At 44.6% G+C, this 25,132-nt stretch overlaps 1 long non-coding RNA gene across 1 annotated transcript in view; it reads right to left on the bottom strand.

Moving 5' to 3' along the window:
- LOC310695334 overlaps nt 1-6,769 on the bottom strand; it is a 524,598-nt gene extending 517,829 nt beyond the window's left edge. The window contains exon 1 of the long non-coding RNA XR_014520009.1: nt 6,503-6,769. This is a non-coding gene — a long non-coding RNA (uncharacterized lncRNA). The remainder of the gene's footprint in view (nt 1-6,502) is intronic.
- Nucleotides 6,770-25,132: the final 18,363 nt, after the last annotated feature.

Raw genomic sequence — 25,132 nt, 5'->3', positions numbered from 1 at the left:
TTCCAGGTCATGTGGCCAGCATGACTAAGCCGCTTCTGGCGAATCAGGGCAGTGCACGGAAACGCCGTTTACCTTCCCACCGGAGCGGTACCTATTTATCTATTTACACTGGTGCGCTTTCGAACTGCTAGGTGGGCAGGAGCTGGGACCGAACAATGGGAGCACAGGCAAAACACACACAAGAAGGGTGTGCAGCAACGCCAGTGAGGGGTGGGGTTCAGACAGGGGTGTGACCTGGGGATAGTCCCAGAGGCCAGGTAAAGAGGCCTAGAGGTTCACATTTGGCCCCTGGCCCTGAGGTTTTTCATCCGTGTTCTAAACCTTAGCCAAGAATGTAGAATCAACCAGCTGACTCTGAGTCAAACTCAGAAGACGTTGGCTAACACTATTTTGAAATCTCTGGGATGCTCTAAAAATGTTAAATATAATCAATATGGTACCAGGTCCTGTCTCAGTGGTTGGGAACTGTAGTTGAAAAGTATTTTATTGTCTTGTTTGCTGGTTGCATGGACCACCCCTTAATATTGATTGATGGATTTGATTTATATGCTGCCCTTCGTCATAAGTTTTCAGGGCGGTTCACAGAATAAAATAAAGGACAAAAACATGAAAATAAATAAAACAAAGCAGCCAAGCAATACCCCACCCACTTCCCACAGACACTTCCTACAGACACAAAGGCTGTAGAATGTTAATCAGCCCAAGGCCTGGTTGAAGAGGATCATTTTTGCCTGGCACCTAAAGATGTATAATGAAGACTCTAGGCTAGGTAAAGGGGCTAGATATCTCCATGTGGTCGAAGAGGGACCACTAGGGGCGCATCCGAAGATGGCTCACAATAACATCTCTCCGACCCACACAAGGTAAATTAGAGGCTCTGATGGGAGTAAATAGCCTCCCTACCCCCCCCCCAGGATTATGGTGGGGGACTCCCCTTGCCTGCTGTGCCCTATGCCACCCCCAAATTTGTGGGGATGGGGGCACTAGGCACAGTGCCCTCCTGTGGGATTTCGGCACTCCCGGACGCCGTCTCTGATCCGCGCCACTAGCTGCAAGAACTTCAAAAGAAATAATTTGGATGAAGCTAATGCACATATTTCAAGGAAGAAGGGGGAGTAAAGGCTGCTAAAGAGATCTCTGATAAAACAAGACGAGTCAGAGGAACAAGTATAGATCATGAGAAGATACGCCAAGACTCGGTATTGCAAAGGGACTGATGGGGGAGGGGGGAAACCTTCCTTTCTTTCCTTTATGTGATTAAACAAGAATCCCCCCCACCCACAAGTCAGAAATGTCGTTTTAAGGACTTAAGCTGTGGATTTAAGGCTGTGTGGAGATAAACTTTTGAACCAGAGCATGTTTTAAGAAGAGCGTGGAATGTATAAGGGCTTTGGAATGATGCAGTTAAAAATACCGTCGCCATATTGGGAAGTTCTGTCGGAGGACTTAAGTCTGAGAGGAGAAATAGAGAAATAGAGCTGTTTTTCTATTGTGGATGAAACTCCTCAGTGGGACTTAAGAACGACAGTTCTGTAATTAATGATGGAAAGAGCGCTGTTATCTATGAAGGTGATGATATATGGAAACCATCTCGATTTGAGGACTGGAAGAACGGAAAAATTCACACAGGATTATTATTGGTGTTTATTGGCTTAAGGAGACTATCAGAAGAGATCATAAAGAAAAAAGAGGAAATATATGAACAAGATGTGATGTGGAAACAGCAAGATAAGTCTGGATAGAATTATGAACTTTGTTTGGACTGATTTGGACATTAACGCAGTAGCAAGAAGATGATCAGAATCCCCCTTCAGATCTTGAAATATGGGTTCCCTCAACAAAATTTAAAATTCGGCTTTGTAATTCGGAATTTATGTGATGTGATTTGATTTGATGTGATTGGCCGGTTAATAAAAATTATTTTTTTTTTTAAAAAAAAAGATATCTCCATGTGGTCGCTTCCTGCTAGTCTTGAAGAGTTTGGAGCCTGCAAAGACTTATGGAGGCATCTGTTCCTCTCCCCGCATGGCTGCCAACTGCACCATCACCAGCCTTGCCACCAACAGAAGGTTATGCTTTTCTCTCTGTCTCTCTCTCTCTCCCTGGGCTCCAGCTCTGCCTCGGTGCCACCATCTGTGGTCCTGGCAAAGCCCTTCTGGTGAGTTACAGCTTGGTGTCTGCTCCTGGGGCCTGTTAGCATCCCGCAGCCTGTAATAGATGTGTTTAATTCTCATGGAAATATTGAGCAAACATCAGGGAAATATGTTTTACAGCCCGGAGCCAGCTCTGCGAGCTGCTCACATTGCAACGGGAGGCGTAGCGGATGATTTAAGTGGAGACCTCTGACAAAGATGCACACCTGCCCATGAATAAAAGGGATGCTATTTATTACCCAGGCCATTAATTAGCAAGAGGGAGGGTCCAGGTGATGTGCTGCTTCCAGCTGCCCTGGGAGTGATGGGTAGGAGGTGAGGTTGTCAATGTGCCCCTCTCTTGCTCCTTGGCATTCCACATAGGCAATATGTGTGCCAGCTGATCTCATTAGGTCACACAGGAGTCCGTCCCCTTGTGTTAGCTTGTGGCCAAGCAATGCTCTGTGATCTATTCATTGCTTCAGCGGTGAAGGAGAGAAATGAGGGAGCTTGCAAAGGAGGAGAATCAAGCTACAGTGGTACCTCGGGTTAAGTAATTAATTCGTCCCGGAGGTCCGTACTTAACCTGAAACTGTTCTTAACCTGAAGCACCACTTTAGCTAATGGGGCCTCCCGCTGCTGCCCTGCCGCCGGAGCATGATTTCTGTCCTCATCCTGAAGCAAAGTTCTTAACCTGAAGCACTATTTCTGGGTTAGCGGAGTCTGTAACCTGAAGCGTATGTAACCCGAGGTACCACTGTACTTGGGAAGCCCTCCCATGAAGAATTTTGTTTCAGGAGATACTCAGATCTACAGAAGAAGAAGCTTTGGGTCAAGGGGAGGGAAGCAAAGGCTGCTGCTTCTATTGTATTAATTTACAAAGGGTACCTCAGGGATTGCTGGAACTCTTATATCTCAACTCAGTCACTAAGATCCTCTGCAGGACCATTCTCCCAGTTGGCAAGGTTCATTTGGCAACAAGAAGAAGCTGAGCTTTTAGTTTCATTGGTAGAGTCCTGTGGAACTCTCTGCCACTAGAGATTCAGCAGGTGCCTTGTGGGAGAACTTTTTAATGCCTGCTGAAAAAGCTTTTCTATTCCACCTGGCCTATGCAGGCAGGCAATTAAGAATCCATCCTTCCACAATGATTAATTGATGCCTTTTAAAACTTTCTAATAGTTTTATTGTATGGATTTAAGTTTTTATTGTTGTAAACAGCACACACTCACACACAGAGGACACAGAGGCACATAAACATTTAAATAAATGAATGATAAAACTATTGCAGGCACGGGTGGGATTGGAAAGACCTCCCTCATTCTTTTACTCTGCCATGCATCCCACCTCTTCCAATTAAGCCTTGGGCATTTTGGAAATACCTTATCTGCAGGAATGGGTCCAGAAGACAGCATCCAGAGTGGTTGAACAGTCAATTCCACTTCTACAGGAAATCTGGGAATTGTAGCTGTGTTAAGAGGAATGGGAGTTGGGGCTCCTAACAACGCCAAGCCACCTTAACAAACTACAGCTCCCAGAATTCTTTAGGGGAAGCCATATCTGTCATAGTGCTTTAAATGTTTGGTGTGAGTGTGGCCTGAGAAGGACCATCCCCACGTTTAACAGCATTCCAGCTGGGCACTGCTTTGGAGTGGCAACCCCACGAAAACTTGGACTCTAATTCCAGGGCTGCAAATGGACCCTCAAACATAAGATAGAGGCAAAAAGCAGCTGCCAGCAGCTTTTCTTTTCTCTCCCCAGCCCACAGTGAGCTATTGGGCATTAAAATCACATTATTGGGTAATGGAATGAATGAATACATTTATTATGGTTGGAGACCAATAAAAAAAGATAGATAAAAAGCATAAAATACATTTTTTAAAAAAGAAAGAAGACAGATAAATTTACAGACGGACTGAAAAGGAAGTTCTTACTTTACAATCGGCTTCTCAATTTGTACTGAAGATTGAAGGAATTTAGCTGCTTTTTCAGCGGCATTAATAGAGTTGTCAATTAAACAGAAGGATATCATTCATTATTGGGTATTTGTCTCCCTTTTTCCCCCACTGGGCAGTTGAATTTCAGCTTTGCCCACCCCCACTAGCCCCCCCATGCCCTGCTTCTTCCCTAACCAATTTAGCCAGAATATCAGTACCCCAAATGTGTGTATTCCCTTTCTGGGCCAGAGCCCTGGATGCGTTTGAGGGCTGGGGTCACGGCAGACAATGGAGCTACAGCAGTGATCCTCGCCAAAAATACATTCACTGTTGTCTGTGGGTGACCAATGAACATGGACATTGTGGGAGAAATTCTCCTTGGGGGTCCAAGTATGGAGGCTCAAACCAAATTCCCAAAAGATCAGATTTTATTCAGTAATGTATTATGGGGAAGAATTGTAGAATCATAGAGTTGGAAGGAACACCAAGGGAACACCACGTACCTATGGGACCACCTCTCCTGGTATGCCCCACAGAAGACCTTAAGGTCCACAAATAACAACACTTTGGAGGTCCCAAGCCTCAAGGAGGTTAGATTGGTTTCAACTAGGGCCAGGGCCTTTTCAGCACTGGCCCCGACGTGGTGGAACGCTCTGTCACAAGAGACTAGAGCCCTGCAGGACTTGACATCTTTCCACAGGGCCTGCAAGACAGAGCTGTTCCTCCTGGACTTTGGTTTGTACTCGGTCTGACTCTTATGTTTCCCTCCCCTTATGGTCTTGATTTATTGGCTACTTTAAAATGAGGCTGCATTTTAAATTGCATTTTAACCTGTATTTTAAATTGGTTCTTTCCCACCTTCTCTTTTCCCCCTATTATGTTTTTATTACGATTTTCTTGGTGTTAGCCACCCTGAGCCCGGCTCTGGCTGGGGAGGGCGGGGTATAAATAGAATTGTTGTTGTTGTTGTTGTTGTTGTTGTTGTTGTTGTTGTTGTTGTTGTTGTTGTTGTTGTTTTCTGACCCAAGTCTCCTGCAAAGCAGGAATCTCAACTAAAGCATCCATGATAAATGGCCTCCCATCCTCTGCTTAAAAACCTCCAATCCAAGGGAGTTTATCACCTTCCAAAGAATCAGCAAGATCTTCCCATTAGGAAACACTCTGGACAGAATTATTTTTATGTCATCTTAGCTGTTCATCCTCTGGCCAGCTCCCTTCTGCCACTCCATTGCTTCACCATCTCTTCATCTGATCACAGCCCTCAAAATACAACTTTACTCAAAATACAACTTTACTCAGAACCCTCCCTGTGCCTTATATGAAGTTGTATTTCACTCTGTCAGCAGACCACACTCTTGTGTACGCAACACTGGTCCCACTGATGGTTTACAGATATTGCATGTCAGTGGTCAGCATCACTTACAAGTATCACTTGCCTTCTGACCATGCTTACAAGCCCTGAGACTTAGTCAATGTGGAAGAGTGGCCTACTCGTAAGGAAACAAGGGGGCCAATCATTTCTATAGCTCCCTGAATGCTTTTCAAACCAATCTTCCCACTGACTGCCAGAGAGGGGCAGAAGAAGAAGATGGATGTTTCCCATTACTTGACGTAATGACTGTGAGGCATGCTCGTAAAAACCTTTACAGGCAAAAGTTTACGGAAGCCCACAAATGCCGATCAATGGCTGAGTTACAGTTCTAAAGCATTGATTAGCTTGAGGCATCCTGTGGATGGTGGTAGTAAGACAGGGAAGCTGGTGGGAGGACCAGAGGAAGGGAGAGAGGTGGGGAAAGGAGAGGCAGAAAGAGGAAAGAGCTGAGAAGAGGACACAAGGATCCGTCAGAGAACTGAAGCCTTTGGCTTTTGTTTTTGTTTTTTTTATTATTAAAGATTTTCTTGATTTACAGAAGTATGTGTAATGTCTCTCGTATTTTTCCATGTAACATTTTTAGAAATCAGTTTCTTTTGTTGAGACATTAGCAAGAAAAGGGGTGGAGGGAGGGAAGATGGGTGGGGGTGGGGTGGGGTGGCGATGTTTCTATTTTGCTTAATGTATGTAGGGTTTGGTGTCAGTGTTGCTTGTGCAGGTTCTCTGCTGTTCCTTTGGTGGTGAGAGAGGTTGGAGTTGGCCTAGGGTGTGGTTGTTTGTTTGTGATTGGCTGTGGTGATCTTTGTTTTCGTGCGTGAGTGGGGTGGGTGGGTGTTTTGGATCAGGTTAACCATATTGATTTGTATGCTGTTGGTGGATTATTGTCATTGTCTTGTTGGGCTGTTTATGTGATAAAGGGGAGCCATACCGGGGTAAAGGCGTCTTCTTCTGTTTGTCCACAAAGAACTGAAGCCTTTGGGATGGAAGCCAGGGCTGTGCTGGGAGGTGAAAGCCTTCTCTCTTGGCTTTACTTATTTTTAAATTTGCATATGTATCAACAAAACATATTGGATATACCGTATTTTTTGCTCTATAAGACTCACTTTTTCCCTCCTAAAAAGTAAGGGGAAATGTGTGTGCGACTTATGGAGCGAATGCAGGCTACGCAGCTATCCCAGAAGCCAGAACAGCAAGAGGGATTGCTGCTTTCACTGCACAGCGATCCCTCTTGCTGTTCTGGCTTCTGAGATTCAGAATATTTTTTTTCTTGTTTTTCTCCTCCAAAAACTAGGTGCGTCTTGTGGTCTGGTGCGTCTTATAGAGCGAAAAATACGGTAATAACACACAGAAGCAAAGAAGACAGTAACATTAACATAGCTTGCTGTGTCTTATTAACAATAATATTGAAAGGAAAGAGAATAAAAGTAACGAGGAATACTACTGCTATCCAGGCAGAATGTGCCTACTCATCCATCAAACTTTTCACAGTATTCTTAAGATTACCCATGGATCATCATTTTCTTGCCCTTTGTTACATGTCTCTTGGGGCTGTAAAATGGGTAATGATAATCATAATAGTAATAATAACAATTAATGCCAAACATAAGGTTCCTAAGTGGTTTACAGAATATAAAAAGCAATTCCACAGCATTGTTAAAACTAACACAATATTTCTTTAAAAATCCCATTATTAAAATACAAGATAAAGCAATCCCATTAAAATGTTCTAAATGCTTGTTTTTAATCCTAAGTATTTAGAAAACTGAGACCCTAATTCATAGCCCCAAGAGAACCTGAAAGCAACTTATAAAAGATTCTCTGAATAAAAAAGCACCTCCAGATCTTGTACTCGGAACAAAAAAACCCATTCTCCTGTGATGCATGGATTATTCACCTGCCATATCCTGTCCACCTCCTTAGTCTTCCTTGGAGTTTCCATCTGGCCTCTGCCTACAAGACAGGAGAGCCCCCTGATGACCACTGAAGGAAGAGAGAGAGAGTGGACAGTTGGATTTTGCTCTGTCCACAATGGAAGCAAGCCGTTCCTTCCTGGGGATGCTTCCAGTGTGCTTAAAAGTGACATCACTTGTTTAGTTTACTGGCAAAAACAGAGATGTGCTTTTCACAAGGAAAGGATTTTCTGGTCGGTTAGTTTGCATCCTAGCGGAAGTGTACATAGCTACCCAGTCAAGATGCTCAATGACTTTGTAGGGATGGGTGAATCTGTCGATACTTGTGCCTCCCCATTTCTATGGAAGCAGTTTGCTGTCTGGGTAGGAAGCCCTATGCTAGCTTCCCAGAAGGTGAGTCACTGGGAGTGGGGAGGGTAGTGCAGTATTTGCTCTGCCAGTGCATTTGGATTATATTCAGGGAAATTCCTTGCAAAAAGTTGCATATTTGGCAATGTTGTGTAAGAAAGAGAGAGAGAGAGCATATATTGGAAGAAATATGCATGAAAATGCTACAGCAGCCCTTGTGAGGGAAGAAACCATGGAACCACTCTCCTGATCCTATTGAGTACTAGAGTCAGAGGAAATGTTTAGTGGCGTAATCATAGAACCGTAGAGCCCAAGTGTCATCTAGTCCAATCCTCTGCAATGGAGGGTTCACAGCTAAAGAATCCCTGACAGATGGCCACCCAACCTCTGTTCAAAAACTCCAATTAAGGAGAGTCCACTATCTTTCAAAGTCCAGATTAGCATTGGATGGGGGCCCATGGGCAACCCCATACCAAGGTCCCACTGGAATGTAGTTCCGGGAATGGAGCTGGGGTAGAAATGAACATCGAAACCAAAGGGTATAAATGCCAAAGCTCTCATTCATTTCTTTAAAATCTAGGACAGATTGTCATCTCTGTCTCCATCAAATTATCAGAAGCGGCAGCAGATGGTGTGGTGAAGGACCGCCTGTCTTGGCTTCTGCCCCCAAAGTGGCAACGGTCACACTTTATTGTAAGTAAAGAAGTGAACATTTGTTATAGCAGGCCAATGGTACCAACTCAGCATCAAGGAAATAACAGAATATAGTTCTGGTGTTCTTTTGTGTGTTCAGACCCAGAGACCTCCCCCCTAAATAAACACGCATTTGACTCAAATTTTAGTTTTGGTTTTTGGCAGAATTTAGGCTACAACTTTATTGATTACAGAAAGTGAGTGGTTGCATAGGCTCTGGTTCAACTAGCTCCCTGCACCCTTGCAGGTAACGCTGACCCAGAGCTCTATCATAGGTCAGCCAAGGGTGAACACCTGAGGTAGGTGGAAAGCCCAGGAACGGACTATGTCCACTCCCCAGATGCTCCCCTGGACTCAGGCACAGTCATAACCCCCTCTCGGGGGTTGACCAAACCAAGTTAAGTCCCTGGATTCCTTTAACGGAATACCCTTCACATAGGGATGGCAAGACCATTCTCCCATCCCTATCACCTGAACCAGTGCCTATCCGCAACCTTACAAGTTGTGACAATTTGCTATGTGGCAGGCGAAACCCAAATGGCAACAGTCAATCAGCCAAGTGGGGAAAATTTCTGCTGTGCCCCTGTCCCAATGACAGATGACACACGACAGCATAGCAAGGTCAATCACAAAATGCCCTAAATATAAGGAGAGGTGGGCAGGTGTTCCAATGTATGAGCTGAAAGAGGAAGCTCTGGGTCACGTGCATAGGTATATATAGGTCCCTCGATTCATTTAAATAGCTCCCCATTAGCCAGATCAAAACCAGCAATGAGGGACCTATCAATCAGGTGTTGTGGCTGTCCAATATACCCACCCACAACCAGGAGGTCAGTCTCCAGGTCTCACCACAACACATGCCCTCTTTTAGGGAGGACACACTATATGGCAAAAGAATAGCAACAGTAAGTCCTGTCTAGGATCAGAGCAAAAGCCCTGGTGTCCAAGTTCCGTAACAAAGAGCTGTGAAGTTGTTCCAATGAGTTGCCCTGCCTACCAGCCAAGCTTTTAAGGGAATACCCTGCTACTCATGAGAATTCCTTTCCCTAAAGACAGCGCTTCACCTTCTTACCTTGCGCTTTGCCCATCAATCCCCCCCCCTTTTTAAAGGGGGGGCATTTACCTCAGCATTTCATGTAACCACTTTTCCAAATGGAAAGTGCAAATCTAAAGTGTGCATTCTACATTCCTAATTCACGCAAAGCGGGCATCTCCCTCCCCACTTCATCTGACACTCCTTACATTGTGCTAGTTTTTAAACCTGAAGTGGGGAATCTGTGGTGCTCTGGATGGTGCCGAACTACAACTCCCACCTTCCCTGACTATCGGCCATGGTGCCTGGGATGAATGGGAGCTCTAAGGAGGTCCACAGGAGGTCCACTGCCCATTCAAACCATTGATGTGTGCAAAGGTTACACAGAAGTGATGACTAGCAAAAACTAAAGTGTTTTTAGACTATTGTGCATCTGAGTACAACAAAACAAAACACCCCTCCGATCAAATGGCAGCTCTGTGTTACTTAAGGAAGAAAAGTACAGTGGTACCTCAGGTTAAGAACTTAATTTGTTCTGGAGGTCCATTCTTAACCTGAAACTGTTATTAACCTGAGGTACTACTTTAGCTAATGGGGCCTCCCTCTGCCACCGCACCACCGCCACACGATTTCTGTTCTCATCCTGAAGCAAAGTTCTTAACCCGAGGTACTATTTCTGGGTTAGCGGAGTCTGTAACCTGAAGCATCTGTAACGTGAAGCATCTGAAACCTGAGGTACCACTGTAGTTGGGTTTAGTTTTTGTTTTTTAATCTGAATTCACATCTGTGGTATTCAATATAAGCCAAGCTACATTTTCCCTTCCATTTCTCTTAGCCCACTACACAACTTCCTCACTGAGCCTCTCTGGAGGGACCACACATATGGGGTTGAAAGAGCCAGTCAATCACCCTTGCCCTCTGTTCTCTGCCTGCTGGCACCACCTGCCAGCTGGACAGCTGGCCTTCATGATACATGGATACCTGTTCAAATGGGAGCAGAAGTGGCTCTAATAAAGCAGTTTACACAAGCCGCCACTGAGCCAGCCTCTGGCACACATTTTTGGTCACCATTGACAAGGGACAGCTTGGAAGCGGCTGGGTTCTTGGAACCAGAAAGGCACCATATTGAAACCAACCTCTCCCAAGCCAAGGCTCTTTTGATGGGGGAGATTCTTTCCATCCACTGCCAGTTTATTGCTTCAGGACCAAAATGTTTCATTTTATGTTGTGAGGGTTGTTATTCTTTTCTTTCTTTCTTTCTTTTTAAAAAAGACCTCTGCTCTACAGTCCCAAACTCCCCCATCTCCTCTAAGGGAGATAACAGTAGTGCTAGAGAGGAATGAAATGAACATTAAAGGCAGCCTTTGATTCATGCAATCACAGAGTTGTAAGAGACCCACATCGTGTCTTCTGGTGCACCCTCCTGCCCTGAGGCAGCAGACAGAACAGTCTATGGAGCCGAGCCAAAGTGACTTGCAGTTTCCCACTAACATTTTTGGCAATGCCGGTGGGGGTGGGATCATTCTCAGCTAGGGCATTCTCTGTGAAAATATTTGCCTATTCATTTTTGTTGCTCTCAGTTGCTATTGGCACTGTGACACCATCCCACTCACTGTGACCACATCTGCACCTTTCCTTTAAAGCAGTATCATACCCCTTGAAAGAGTCATGGCTCCCCACAAAGAATTCTGGGAACTGAGGTTCATTAAGCTGGGAATATATATATATGAAGTTGTGTCTCTTTGCTTCTTGATTTGTATTGTGTTATTTTAGGCACTGTGGCTTTCTGTTTTTTAAAATAATAATAATAATAATAATAATAATAATAATAATAATAATAATAATAATTTATTATTTATATCCCGCCCATCTGGCTGAGTTTTCCCAGCCACTCCGGGCAGCTTCCAATCAAGTGTTAAAAACAATTAAATATTAAAAACTTCCCTAAACAGGGCTGCCTGTTTATACTGTTTATAGTTTAGAAATTATTTATTGTAATTGTTAAGAGCAAATTTCTGTTGAATTATTATTTGCTGATATTTAATTTTAATGTGTACTTATTATATTCTAATGGATGATTGGATATTACTTTATTTGATATAAGTTGTTTATTTTAAAGTTCTGCTTTTAGGATGACATGTTTGTATTGGATCAGATTGTTATAAGGTGTGCATGATCTTTGTTGCGTCTTCAGCTTGTAAACTGCCTTGTGTATAGTAATACAGAAAAGTGGTATACAAATTAAAAGTGAAGTGAAATGAAATTAAGGGTGCTGCAAGTTGCTAGGAGACACCTCTATTCCCCTCACAGAGCTACAGTTCACACAGTGGAATCACAGTCAGTCCCTCTTCCTCAGGAATCCTGGGAATGTGGGAGGGGAAAATATTTGACCCAGCCCTTTATCAAAGCAGCTTTCCTTGAAAACATCTCACCTGCCCAGGTGTCAACCTGACCATGATACCTAAAAAGAGGAATGAAATCCCTCTGAGCTTTTATTCCTTTATTCCTTTAAAATGGACATCCTGCCCTTCATCTCATGGTGTCGGGGGAAGTTACAACATGCAAAAATATGCAGCAGAAATTACACAAATCAATGGAATCCCAATGAAAATTAGAAGCACATCCTTTATCTGAGGAGAATCCATATTGTAAGTTACTGTTGATGTTCAAAGGCATGATGAAATAAAGAAATACTGGATGACAGAGCCCGCTTACCACGGAGGCCTCCTTGATTTCATGGGGGAGAGTGTTCCAGAGCCAGGGGGCCAGTGCTGAGAAGGCCTTGTTCTGGGTTCTAGCCAAGCAGACCTCCATTAACAGCATAACAACCAAGAGGACCTCTCTCGTGGGTATCAAATCATGGGCTAGTCAGTAAAGAGAGAGGTGCTCTTTCAGGTAGATGGACCACAAGTCCATATCTATGGGTATGTATGTTTGTGTATTTGAATGAATGTGAATGTGTGTGAGGGGGTCTTTATTCATTTGTTTATATACCACATTTCCCCTAAGTAAATCTGTGAAGCGGTTCTCACAAAAATGAAAGTCTAAATACAGCAATACAATAACGACAAACAATTAGGCATATAATATCACTGCGCCATAACACTAAAAACATTAATGAGCAACAATTAACAGTTCATTTAACATATATAAACATTCAAGTAAGCATACAGCTTACTAATAGGTCAAGTCAAAGTCATCCATTAAGCAGCTCCCTTTGTGAAGGCTCCTAGGGCTGGAGTAGAGGGCAGGGCAGGCATTTCTTTATGGGTTTAGTCACTCTTCCACATTGACTAAGACTCAGCATGATCAGACTATGGAGAACTCTTGTAAGTAATTCCAGTGTTGTGCCATTTCTGTGAACATCATTACAGTGGTACCTCTGGTTAAGAACTTAATTCGTTCCGGAGGTCTGTTCTTAACCTGAAACAGTTCTTAACCTGAGGTGCCACTTTAGCTAATGGAGCCTCCCGCTACCACCGTGCTGCTGCCGCGTAATGTCTGTTCTCATCCTGAAGCCAAGTCCTTAACCTGAGGTACTATTTCTGGGTTAGAGGAGTCTGTAACCTGAAGTGTCTGTAATGGGAGGTACCACTGTATTGGTGAGACCAATGTCACGTACTCAAGGGTGAGGCCTGACTACAAAGCTGATAAGAACCAGTTGAGGGGGAACCCAACAGTTGGCTGTTAGAGTGCAAAAACAACTCCATTTTTATGTACAGGGAAGGTTCTGGTAGGCAAGTGAAAATGGGTTGAGTAAAGTTGCCTATGAAGATGGGTATCATATCTCCCCTCAGGGTCCTCTTTCCCCAGTTCCTTCAACCATTCCTCATAAGGCTTGGTTTCTAGACCCTTGATCATCTTGGTTGCCCTCCTCAAAGGTTGGGTGGCCATCTGTCATGGATGCTTTAGCTGAGATTCCTTCATTACAGGAGGTTGGACTAGATGATCCTTGGGTCCCTTCCAGATCTACAAGGACTGTGTCTGGATGAAGAGATGGTGAAGTGATGGAGTGTGAGAGGAGGTGGTTGGCCAGAGGATGAACAGCTAAGATGCCTTTCCTATATGGAGTGTGTCCTAATGTCTCACAGATCCCTTAGACTCTGTCCTGTAATGCTTTACTGAATAAAGTCGGGCCAATTGGGAATTGGTTGTGACCCTCTATATTGATCCCCCAAAGAGAATTCCCCTTACGTGGCCAACACATAGTTTCTTTGTGTGTGTGCACATGCCCCCCCCCCCCGGTCAGGCAACACCCACTGCCATGTGGCTCCAGACTGCCCATTCACAGCTGGATGTAATTCTTAGGGGCAAAATGGTTGCCCACTCAAGGCAGAGAGAGAAAGGGGGAGCTTCTCTGATCCCACAACTTCCTTCTTTCAATGAGCTATCTATTACAGGCTCGTAGGCATAGCTTAGAGAACATGCTGTGCATGTACAGTGTCAAGGAAAAAGGTGGGGTATAAGTAAATATATAACGATAATAGCACCAGAGAAAAGGGACTCACCTGCTGCTAAAACAAAGCAACAAGAACAAAAACACCTCCACCATCCATCTGAAATAGCTGTGATTAACAAAAGCACATCAGCAACAAGCTGGATTCATCCCCTGTGAGCCTCAAGAAACATCCTGAAATCTAACCAATGTACCTTGGGGCAGCAGGAGGGAAAATGCTCCACCGTATACACAAACCTCATTAGAAAGCAGTCGCTATCCAGGAATATGATGTGAGAAAGAATAACACACACACACCCGTGCCTCAACAACTTGGACAGAACAGAAACCTTCAGATTGTTTGCACCATCACTCAGCAATAGATTTGGAGGAAATGATTCACAAGGGATTGGTAAATGGATTTGGCACCAGAGATTGCTCTTCGAAATTCAGACTTCTTGGGATTTTGCAATGCAGTTCTCCAAACAGTGTGTCCAAAAATGCATCTGTGAGCGGGAATAATGTACAAAGATGCATTTTATTCAAAACATCGCTTGCAGAAATGGGCATGTTAGTTAAAATGGCATGCTAAACATGTGTTTATTAAGAGACACCTGAAATACATGTGTTCAGGACCCACCCTCTTCTTGTGATTGTAAATTGTTTCAATTGATCTGAATATTGTCTTTTTATGTTGCTGTAATCTGCCCCCATTAGCTCTGCCTATTATTGGCTCTGGCTTTTTGCACATTCTGTCACATGCTAGTGTGACCAACAAATGGAACAGGGTCCATGTGTTAAGTTGTGGGTGAACATATCAGACGACACAGCAATTCTTCAAACAACTCTTCTTTATTCAGATGCCAGAACAGAACTAACTGAGGAGCTCAGTCAGCCTGCTTATATAGAGCTCCAGAACAATTGTAACTGCTGCAACTTTCTAGAACTATCCAATCACAGAACGTCACTTTTCGATCCTTCATTTGCATACAAACTATCCAATCACAGAACGTCACTTTCGATCCTTCATTTGCATAACTATCTACAGTATCCCCCTGCTGGCCCAGGGTGAGAACATCAGTACATAACACCATGGAAAAACCTTAAGCAACAGGTTCCATGGGTTCCCAAGGTCCCACACGGTCTTCCTGCTTCTCCACCCCTCTCCTCCATTAGTATGGTGAATTACAGTGCTTTATTTTTAAAAGGAATTAGAGACGGTGAAATCTGTGGAGCCTTGGTCCACCTCTGATTGCCATTCAGCAAAAAGAAAAGCAAAGGAAAAGAGTTACTTTCCATTTATTATTAAAGTAAATTAGCCTGATTGTCACAGAGTGAAAATGCTCAATTTCAACATGCATGGAGATGAATGCATTTAATTTACCCCTTCACAATTCTAAGCGATCGGTTGGGAGGAGCCTTGCTAGGATCTGTTCTGTTTTGTCCCTCTTTGCAAGGTGGTTGCCAGGCAATAGGACGAGGCCTCAGTGTGGGCCCCGTTGTCCAATTCCAGAGGCATTCCCTCCCTCTCCCTCCCCAGTTACAAACTGTGGCTGTGATGTGTGGGACATGGCACAGCAACCAGCTCTGCCTCCTGCCTAGGCTGGCAAGATAACATCGAGACAAAACGCCAAGCTCTTGCCAAGCCATTGAGAAAGCCCACGGTCTTTCTGAATTCTGTTCAGGAGCAGAGGGAGGGGGGAGAGGATTGAGCAGCAACAACAGCCACCAATGCACAAGCAGATACCATTTCCAGATCTTGTCGGGTGGTAATTATCTCCATTGGGCCTACCGGCCCACAATAACAAACTTCATCATTTGGCAGGCAACAGAATCAACAGCTAAAGAGGGGGGGAAACCACACAGACCAGCCTGCCTCTTTTTCATGGTACATCACACTCTCTCTCCCTTTCCAAGAAGGACTGCAGCCTTCGGAGTCTGAAATACACAGCGGCTCACTGAGAGAGGCTGGGTTGATTTGCTGCAAGAAAGGATTCTTAACTTGTCTTCATCTGGTCAGTGTTCTTGATGATGGGCCTGTATTTAAGTGGCCTAAAAGATAGAAGTATGACAATGGTTATGGCCCAGGAACATAGGAAGGTACCTTATGTGTGCCCTTGGGTCTGGTTTGGAAGATCCAGCTGGTGCAGAGTGCAGAGGCCAGATTGCTTGAGGGGAGCTTCTGGGTGAGACCATTGTTAAAAAGCTATATCAAGCCATGTTCATGGTTTGTGTATTAATTTACGAAGTCCTGAACAACTTAGGTCCAGGGTACCTCAGGGATTGCCACAACTCTTCTTGATTAGAGTGTGCTCAGATGAGGTGCGGGTCCCCCTGGGTGAAATCATCAACTTGTCCCTTGGCACAGAGACATTCCCAGAGGAGCTAAAGGAAGCAGTGGTGTGTCTACTCTTAAAGAAAACATCATTAGATCCTTTGGATCCATCCAATTACCGCCCAGTTTCGAATCTTTTGTACCTAGGTAAGGTAACTGAGAGAGTGGTTGCTGAGCAGCTTGGTAGGTTTCTGGAGGAAACATTCCAGTCTGGCTTTTGCCCTGGTTATGGGACTGAGATGGCTCTGGTAGCCCTAGCAGATGATCTCCGTAGACAACTGGACCAAGGCGGGTCAGGTCTGCTGATTCTTTTAGACTTGTCAGCAGCGTTCGACATGGTTGATCACGATCTTTTGGACCACTGCCTTGCCGACATGGGGATTCAGGGCACAGTCCAACAATGGCTGCATTCCTTTATCTCAGGTCAGGGACAGAGGGTGGCACTAAGGAAGGAGATGTCATCGCGGCACCGCTTGGTGTGTGGAGTGCCACAGGGCGCAATCCTTTCCCTGATGCTTTTTAACATCTTTATGCGCCACCTTGCCCAGTTTGTCTGGAGTTTCAGGCTGGGTTTTCATCAATATACTAATGACACCCAGCTCTGTCTGTTGATGGACGGCCATCCTGAGTCGGTCCTGGACACATTGACCAGATGTCTGGAAGCTGTGGCTGGATGGCTGCATAGGAGCCGGTTGAAGTTAAACCCTTCAAAGACAGAGGTCCTCTGGCTGGGTCGGGATGGCATGGGGTTGGGGGGCCAACTCCCATCTCTTGCAGGGGCTCAACTTGTGCCAGTGCCTTCTGTCAATAGTTTGTGTGTAACCTTTGACTCATCCCTCTCCATGGAGGTGCAGGTTGCAGCCACTGCAAAGGCGGCATTTTTCCATCTCCGCCATATCAAACAGTTGGTCCTTTACCTTTCCCGCCCGTATCTGGCCATAGTGATCCATGTGATGGTCACCTCCAGGCCTGACTACTGTAACTAGCTCTACGCGGGGCTGCCCTTGATGTTGTCCCAGCAACTCCAGTGGGTGCAGAATGCCATGGCGAGGCTCCTTACAGGGTCCTCACCATGGGACCACATTCACCCAGTACTTTTCCAGCTGCACTGGCTCCCAGTGGAGTACAGGGTCATGTTTAAGGTGCTGGTTTTGACCTTTAAAGCCCTTTGCGGCCTAGGACCCTCATACCTACGGGACCGCCTCTCCTGGTATGCCTCGCGGAGGACCTTAAGGTCCATAAATAGCAACACTCTAGAGGTCCCAGCCCCTAAGGAAGTCAGATTAGCCGCAACCAGGGCCAGAGCCTTTTCAACACTGGCTCCGACCTGGTGGAACCCTCTGTCTCATGAGACCAGGGCCCTGCGGGATCTGATTTCTTCCCACAGGGCCTGTAAGACAGAATTGTTCCGCCTGGCCTTTGGCTTGGAATCAGCCTGATCCCCCCCCCCTCTTTCCTTTTCCTTCTGTGATTGAACCCCTATTTGGGGACTTCGCTGGCTTTTTTCTGACCCACGTAGGACCAGTTTGGATAGTTGGCCTTGGTAAAGATTTGACGTTTTCTCCCCCCAAACAGCTTTTGATCTGGACTTCCACTGAAATGAGGCTGCATTTTAAGTTGTGTTTTAATCCTGTTTTTAAGTTGCATTTTAATCAATTGTTTTTATACCTGATGTTAGCCTCCCTGAGCCCGGTCTTGGCTGGGGAGGGCAGGGTATAAATAAATGTTGTTGTTGTTGTTGTTGTTGTTGTTGTTGTTGTTGTTGTTGTTGTTCTATCCCAGCTCTCAATCACTGAGATCATCTGCAGGAGCATCCTTGGTCATTCCCTGAGTTGGTGAGACATCAAGAATAAACTGAACCTTTAGTTTCATCAGCCCTGGCCTGTGAAACTCTCTGCCACTGAAAATTCAGCAAGTGCCTTCTGTTCCAACTTTGAAACACCTGCTGATTCCACTAGGTCTATGCAGGCAATTAAGAACGTACCCTACCAAAATAGTTAGCTGGTTTCTGATTTTAACTTTTTATATAGTTTTTTACTGTTTGAATCTGAATAAATTAAACGGTTATCTGAACAATTTTGCATCTCAGCTCTACTGCCATTAAAAAATGATGAGAGCTTTTATGAAGGAATACGTGCCCTACCATCAGTTTAAGAATTAGAGGTGATCAAAGGGGGGAGAGACATCCCTGACCTTCTCCAAGACTTTTTCTCCTTTCTAAGCTACAGAGATACCAAGGAAGGCTGAAAACAGGCCAGAAAGAAAATGAGATGCATTGTTTTTAATCTAATAGGTTTTCCAATTCCATTTTTGTCTAATCAATGAGTCACCCAATTAAAGTGCTCTCTCCAGTCTGAACACCTGGCTCCAAATCTTTTATTTAAAAACTCAGTTTTTATTTATCATGAGTGTTATCACATTAGATGAGATCAGCAAAAGGTGGGAGTGGAATTATTTGACGTTAGAGATTCTATTGTTTCCACCAGTATACGTAGCAGCAGGAACCCTGGTCTCCTGGCCAGCATTTCAACAATGGTGAATTGTTAACAGGTGCCAATATATTGATAGATAGATAAATAGATAGATAGAAGAGCCACACACACATACATACCATGGAGATTTCCAGCAATCGAATTGTATTCAACATGCAAATAATGAAACAAATTAGGAAGGGGGAAATGGAGACCTTTTCATCCCTAGTTAACAGTATTTTAACTAGTATTTTAACAGTATTTTCTTGCAATGAAGGAATCTATGGGAGGGTGTCATGACTCAAACTACCAGTAGTGTCTTGGGCAGTGACTTGGAGGAAGAAGGGCCATCTATTTCAGTAGCACCACTCAAAGAAACACTGAATCTGGGACCTGACTTTGAGCTTGAGTCCAGCAACCAAAGACCACCAGAACCTCAGACCTCTGAACCTCAGACCTCTGAATCCATAAGAGAGTCCCCAATAGCGAATGGAGCAGGGGAAAGAAATGAGGCCACCTTGGATGGAGCCTGAGCCAAATGAGGCAACCTACATAGCATCTCAGAGCAAGAGAGGCTGTTTCCTGAAGCCCTTATTTAGAGATGAAACCAAATCTTAGTCAGTGCTCACCTAATGCACACCCTCCTATGTTCTCTCTCTCTCTCTCTCTCTCTCTCTCTCTCTCTCTCTCTCTCTCTTTCTCTCTCTGTGTGTAACATAATGGGTAAACATAGTTGCCTGCATTTTTGGACTATGCTTGAGAGGAGGTGTCAGAAGTAGTTGGGATCAGGTGCATCTGCCCCCTTATCCTGTGATAAGCCACTGAACTGCCAGTGGTAGCTTTTCAGGAATGTAGCCCAGCCCCAGGGCATCTCCCCTCACCAAGGTTGGTCATGGGATTCTCCTAGATGAGAAAGAGTATGAGAGCCTTGTTTGACCAGCAAGGTCTTCCAAAGTGCCCTGGGACTCTATATACTTGGTGGTTCTTCTGCCTTGATTTCTGGCATTCTCATGGATCTTCACTTCTAACTTACAGCTCAGCTCTAACTCCTAACTTTCCCCATAGTTCCTGACTCACTGAAGAAAACTACGCACAGCTCAGCCTTGGCAAGGAGTCACTTGAACTTCTCCTCTTGATACTATTGTTTGTATAAAGGAAGAAGGTAGACAGTTTTGTCCAAAAGCAGGAGATCTTTATAATGGAGATCTTCTCCTACCCTTCCCAGTCCTTCGATTCCCATTCCTAGTGTAGTCAGTGCAAGGACTGGTCAAGTATAGGATGTAGACATTACTGTTCACTGTACAGTCATACCTCATGTTACATTTGCTTCATGTTACATTCTTTCAGGTTATGTCCCGCAGTGACCCGGAAGTACCAGAAAGGGTTACATCCGGGTTTTGCCGCTCGCGCATGCGCAGAAGTGCAAAATGATGTCACACACATGCACAGAAGCAGCGAACCGCAACCCATGCATGCGCAGACGTGCTGCTGCGGGTTGTGCTCTTTTCATGTTGCGAACAGGCCTCCAGAATGGATCCCATTCACAACCAGAGGTACCACTGTACCTGATTCCAAAGGCTCCAAATATATAATGGATTGTGACAAACCCAACCAATGCTGGACTTCATTTTTATGTGCATTTGGCTAGGGGTGGATGAATCCATCGATTCCAGTTGCTCTTAAATTCAGTTCTCCACATCCCTGCATCAGTTTGCATTTTTTAAAAACAAAGACAAAGAAAGTCCATACAAAAATCCATCAGTGCTTTAGAGCACACTTTTCCTACACATTTTTGCAAGCAATTCATTCTAACACAGTGCCTATTTGCATGCTATTTTCACTAATACATACTTTTTCCTGTGCGGTTATTTGGTTGGAGAACTGCACCATACAGAGAACTATCAGTTCCAAATGGATATAGAGCTGTTTGCATACTGGGTTGTACCAAAGTAGTAGCGCTGAGTAACTCATCCCATCAGGGTGACAAATTGTGTTGGTGGAATGGGATTCTTCCTACATATGTTCCCTCAATCTGTTCTAGGGGTTTTCTCAATCCTTCAGAGCATATTTGGAGAGGGTGCAAGGGGGAGAGAAGGGGGGAATGCACAAATGGAAATCGTTGCAGGGATGGGGCAGAGTGGATATTACTCACTGTTTCCTGAACTGCAAATCAGTTAGGGGGTTTGCATTAAAATGTGACCTGAACCAAATTCTTCCTCCTCCTCCTCCCCTGCTCTCGGGCCACCTTGATGCCTTGAAAGATTTGTTCAACTGAGAGATAAGCATCCCCTCTTCTTTCCCCAGCAAACACAAGACCTGATCCACACCAGATAATGAAGTGAAACCCTCTGCTCTGAGATGGGAAGGAAGTGATGGAGAACAGCCCAGTCAGTGGGCTGAGTCAACGCTCTTTCTCAACAGGGCAGGTAAAGTCAAAGAGGTGATTATCTCAGTTCTTTGTGCTCTTGAGGACCTGGCAATCCTTTTTCAGAACAGAAGGCTGAGGTTCCATGCGTTTATGTGCCTTGGCCTCTCACTATTTAAGTAACACCTTGGAATATGTCAGAGAAGAAGCAGTAACTTGTCATGGAGGGTTCTTTTATTTTTGAAGAGTGGAAAAAAAAGGTTCCCCCCCTCCCCCCACCCTTTTGCTGTACTTGAATATATATAAAGCACAGATGGCTCTGAATTATTTTAGCGGTGCTGTTAATATGCACAATTCCAGGGGATATACATTTGAAACAGAGATGGTTTGAATAGCTGGAAATTAGTTTTAAAGGGGAAATTAAAAATACAGTCTCGGGGAGGGAAAGCTCATGCATGAAAAACACCTCACTGCATGTAAAAACTTGGACAATTTACTAGTTTGTTTTTGGCATTTGTATTCTACTCCATAACATAGAAAGTTTTCTGGGTGGCTAACAACAAATAATAAAAATAAATAAATTAATAATAATAATAATATACAAAAGGTTTTTTTAAAAAATAAAACACAAAAAGTTAAAGGAATGAATACATTGAAATCATCCAGTGATGCCGTAACAACTTTTTCATGAGATTGAGGGGCACATTTTCTTCTATGTGTGCATGTACTTGGAAACCATTTTGAATGAAGATGGTGGTCTGAGCCTTTCAAACTGCACTGATTTTCTGGTTTCTTAGCATTTCCAAGCAATGCCAGGTAGAAGGCTGTGAATGTAAAATAAATCACAGCTTGATAAATAAATGCAAACAAAGCTCATACAACACCCACTCTCATACAGCTAATCCTATACACAACTACACAAAGCTGGCTAGAAGCCCTAAAAGTTGATCTGATGCCAGCAAACTTCCTGCTTATTTGTTTATAGGGATGGGGTGGGTTTTTCCTACACCTGTGAGCGTTTCTGCAACCTCTTGCTCCTCCTGGTGGTCTGACTCCTCCTAGACCTAGGCAATGGGTCTCTCTCTCTCTCTCTCTCTCTCTCTCTGTGTGTGTGTGTGTGTGTCTGGCTTTTGTGAGGCAGCTGGAGCCCATGAAACATCCTCTTCTTGGCAGACGAAGCTACTCCCCATATCCAACAGTGCTGGAGTGGGTGTGTCAGTGAGTCTAGAGAGAAAGGCGGAGATGGAGGGGTAGAGCTCTTGGCTCCTGCTGCAGGGACGGATAAGGTGAGAGGACAGGTTGAAGAAGGCCCCCTTCCAATCCTCACTAGCAGATTTCCCCACTCCCAATGGAGGCCGCCATATCTTACTGGAACCCCCTCCCGAATCCTTGGCCAACCCTCCACCTGCGTCCTCCTGACTGGGCCAGCCCACGGCACCAAGGTGCATTAGGAGTGCACAGATAATGAGAGTGCCTTGCTCCCACGCCACTTCTAACCTCTCTGGACAGAGGCATTAATCTCTTGAGGTCTGAACCTGACACCTTTCTCCAGCGCTGCCTCAGCAGCGGTGAGCACATTTGAAATTTGTAATTAAAACAGCAGCAGGGAAGTCAATAAACTGTCATATCCCTCTGTTCAGCAAATGTCTTGTTCTTTCTTCAAATTCTGGGTCAGTTTGCTTGGATCTCCAGGCCGATCGATGGTTTTGTCTGGGTTGCCAGAGTAACCCTGTGTCCTTAAGGTTCAAAGAGGCAAAGGAAAGCATATTGTTCACCCACACATAGCTACTCACCCCCACCCCGCTCTGCTTCATGACTTTTCAAACAACTTCAGCAAAATCCCCAGATTTCTGATGGAGAACCGGTGTAGTGCAGGGACCTTTAGATTTCTGGATATGTGGATATGGGTGTAATTAATCACTTCATCCATTTCTACTCAGCCTGTCCATCTAAGCTGGATCTGTAAAGCAACTCGCCAGCCTGACATTTAAAAAATATATATAAATCAGCTTCTGGTGATGCCTCCCCTAGGGGCAAGGATGGTGCTATTTTGGCTACACCAGGAGGAGCATTTGGATGATTGAGTTTTCTGTTAGTATATATCAGAGTTTCCCAAAGCCTGTTTTTGAACTACAATTCCCATCATCCCTGACTACTGGTCCTGCCAGCTAGGAATGATGGGAGCTGTAGTCTATAAACAGCTGGAAACCCCAGTCTGGGAAACCCTGGTACAGTATATATGATATAGTCAGGGAAGTTTTTTTTCAGCCTGGGGGCCACATTCCCTGCTAGGAAATCTTCTGAGGGCCACATGGCAGCAATGGTCAGGGGCAGAGAAACACTTAGATGGAGCAACAGATGCAAATACTACCTTTGTGCAGTAGGCTGGCTTCTGCACACCTTTCTCTACCCTCTACCCTCCATACAAGTGAGAAGCATTATCAGAGTTCAAGGGCACATTCCAGGCAGACAAGAACAGTCGAGGTGCACAGCAGCCCTACTGATAGAGGACCAGATGAAGAGAACTGGAGGCCACATTTGGCCTCCAGAACTGAGGTTTCCCACCACTGACATAAGGCTTTAAAGGACAAGAGCAGGATCTTGGTTTTAGTGTATCCAGTGTTTAAGAGAAAAGGCAGCCCTGGGGCAAAAAGCAAACCCAAACTTCCTGGTCCACTGCTTTCCCCGCCATCAACATCTCCATCTTGAGTAGATTGAGATAACAGTTTATTTGCCCCCATCCAGCCCACTGCTAATTCCAGGCACTTGTTCAGAGAATCCACTGTCGTTATTTGGATACAATAAAGATAGATGTCATCAGATCGTGGCTGGTACCTCACTCTCCCCAATAACCCCCCCCCCCAAATTCACCAGGTGATTTCACTCCGCTATTTTGTTTTGTGTGGTGGTTGAATAGCATGGGGGGGGGGGAAATACAGAAAGCAGATCTTACTTGCTAGCAGGATCTGATAATCCCACATAGCTTCACATTTTGATACTAATTGCTATAGAAACAGTCAATGAAGCACCACAGAGCACTAACACCTATATGTCTGTTATGTCAGTGTAAATGTATGGAGTAGTGTGAATATCTGAAAGCCTACAGACAGAGATCAGTAACAGCAAGATAGCTTTGCTATAGGAAAAGTGATCAACTGGTGATGAAAGACCAAAATATGTCACCAAAAGAGAAAAGGAAATTTGCAAAATTGCCTTGTCGATTCAGGTCCTAGTCTTCCATTGCAACAAGCGTGTGAAGGTGGAGGAACAGAATCATGTCGGCTGTATCGCTGCACCTGACCTTTATGCAATTTGCTGAACATCTGCACACATCTGCCAATCACAGTCATCCTTATTCATTCAGTGGCTTTCTTGCCATGTCAAATTCTATTGTAAGAAGTTGAGACATCTCAGGATCAGAGTTCACCAAAAGCAAACAAATAAACTTCTCCAACCAAGCAGATTACAAATGAGAAAGGGAGCTTGAACCTGCTCCAATCAGTGCCCTCCTCCATCTCATAGATATGGAAAGAGGGATCAGCTGTTAAATCACTCTGATTACTGCAGCTTATTGAGGGGTTTCCTGACAACTCTCAGTATCTTTAATGAACTTGTTGTTTTGTCGTGTCTGATTCTTCGTGACCCCATGGACCAGAGCACACCAGGCACTCCTGTCTTCCACTGCCTCCCACAGCTTGGTCAAACTCATGTTCGTAGCTTCGAGAACACTGTCCAACCATCTCGTCCTCTGTCATCCCCTTCTCCTTGTGCCCTCCATCTTTCCCAACATCAGGGTCTTTTCCAGGGAGTCTTCTCTTCTCATGAGGTGGCCAAAGTATTGGAGCCTCAGCTTCACAATCTGTTCTTCCAGTGAGCATTTCCTTAATAATGGAGAGGTTTGATCTTCCTGCAGTCCATGGGGCTCTCAAGAGTCTCCTCCAGCACCATAATTCAAAAGCATCAATTCTTCGGTGATCACCATCTGCAGTGATCATGGAATCCAAGAAAGTAAAATCTCTCACTGCCTCTGTTTCTTCCCCTTCTATTTGCCAGGAGGTGATGGGAGCAGTGGCTATGATCTTACTTTTTTTTAATGTTGAGCTT

The sequence above is a fragment of the Podarcis liolepis genome (genome assembly GCF_965112155.1).
Source record: "Podarcis liolepis genome assembly, chromosome: 16".
NCBI classification, from domain to species: Eukaryota; Metazoa; Chordata; class Lepidosauria; order Squamata; family Lacertidae; genus Podarcis; species Podarcis liolepis.
The sequence above is the reverse complement of the archived record's forward strand: the minus strand, read 5'-3'. Positions and strand labels throughout refer to the sequence as shown.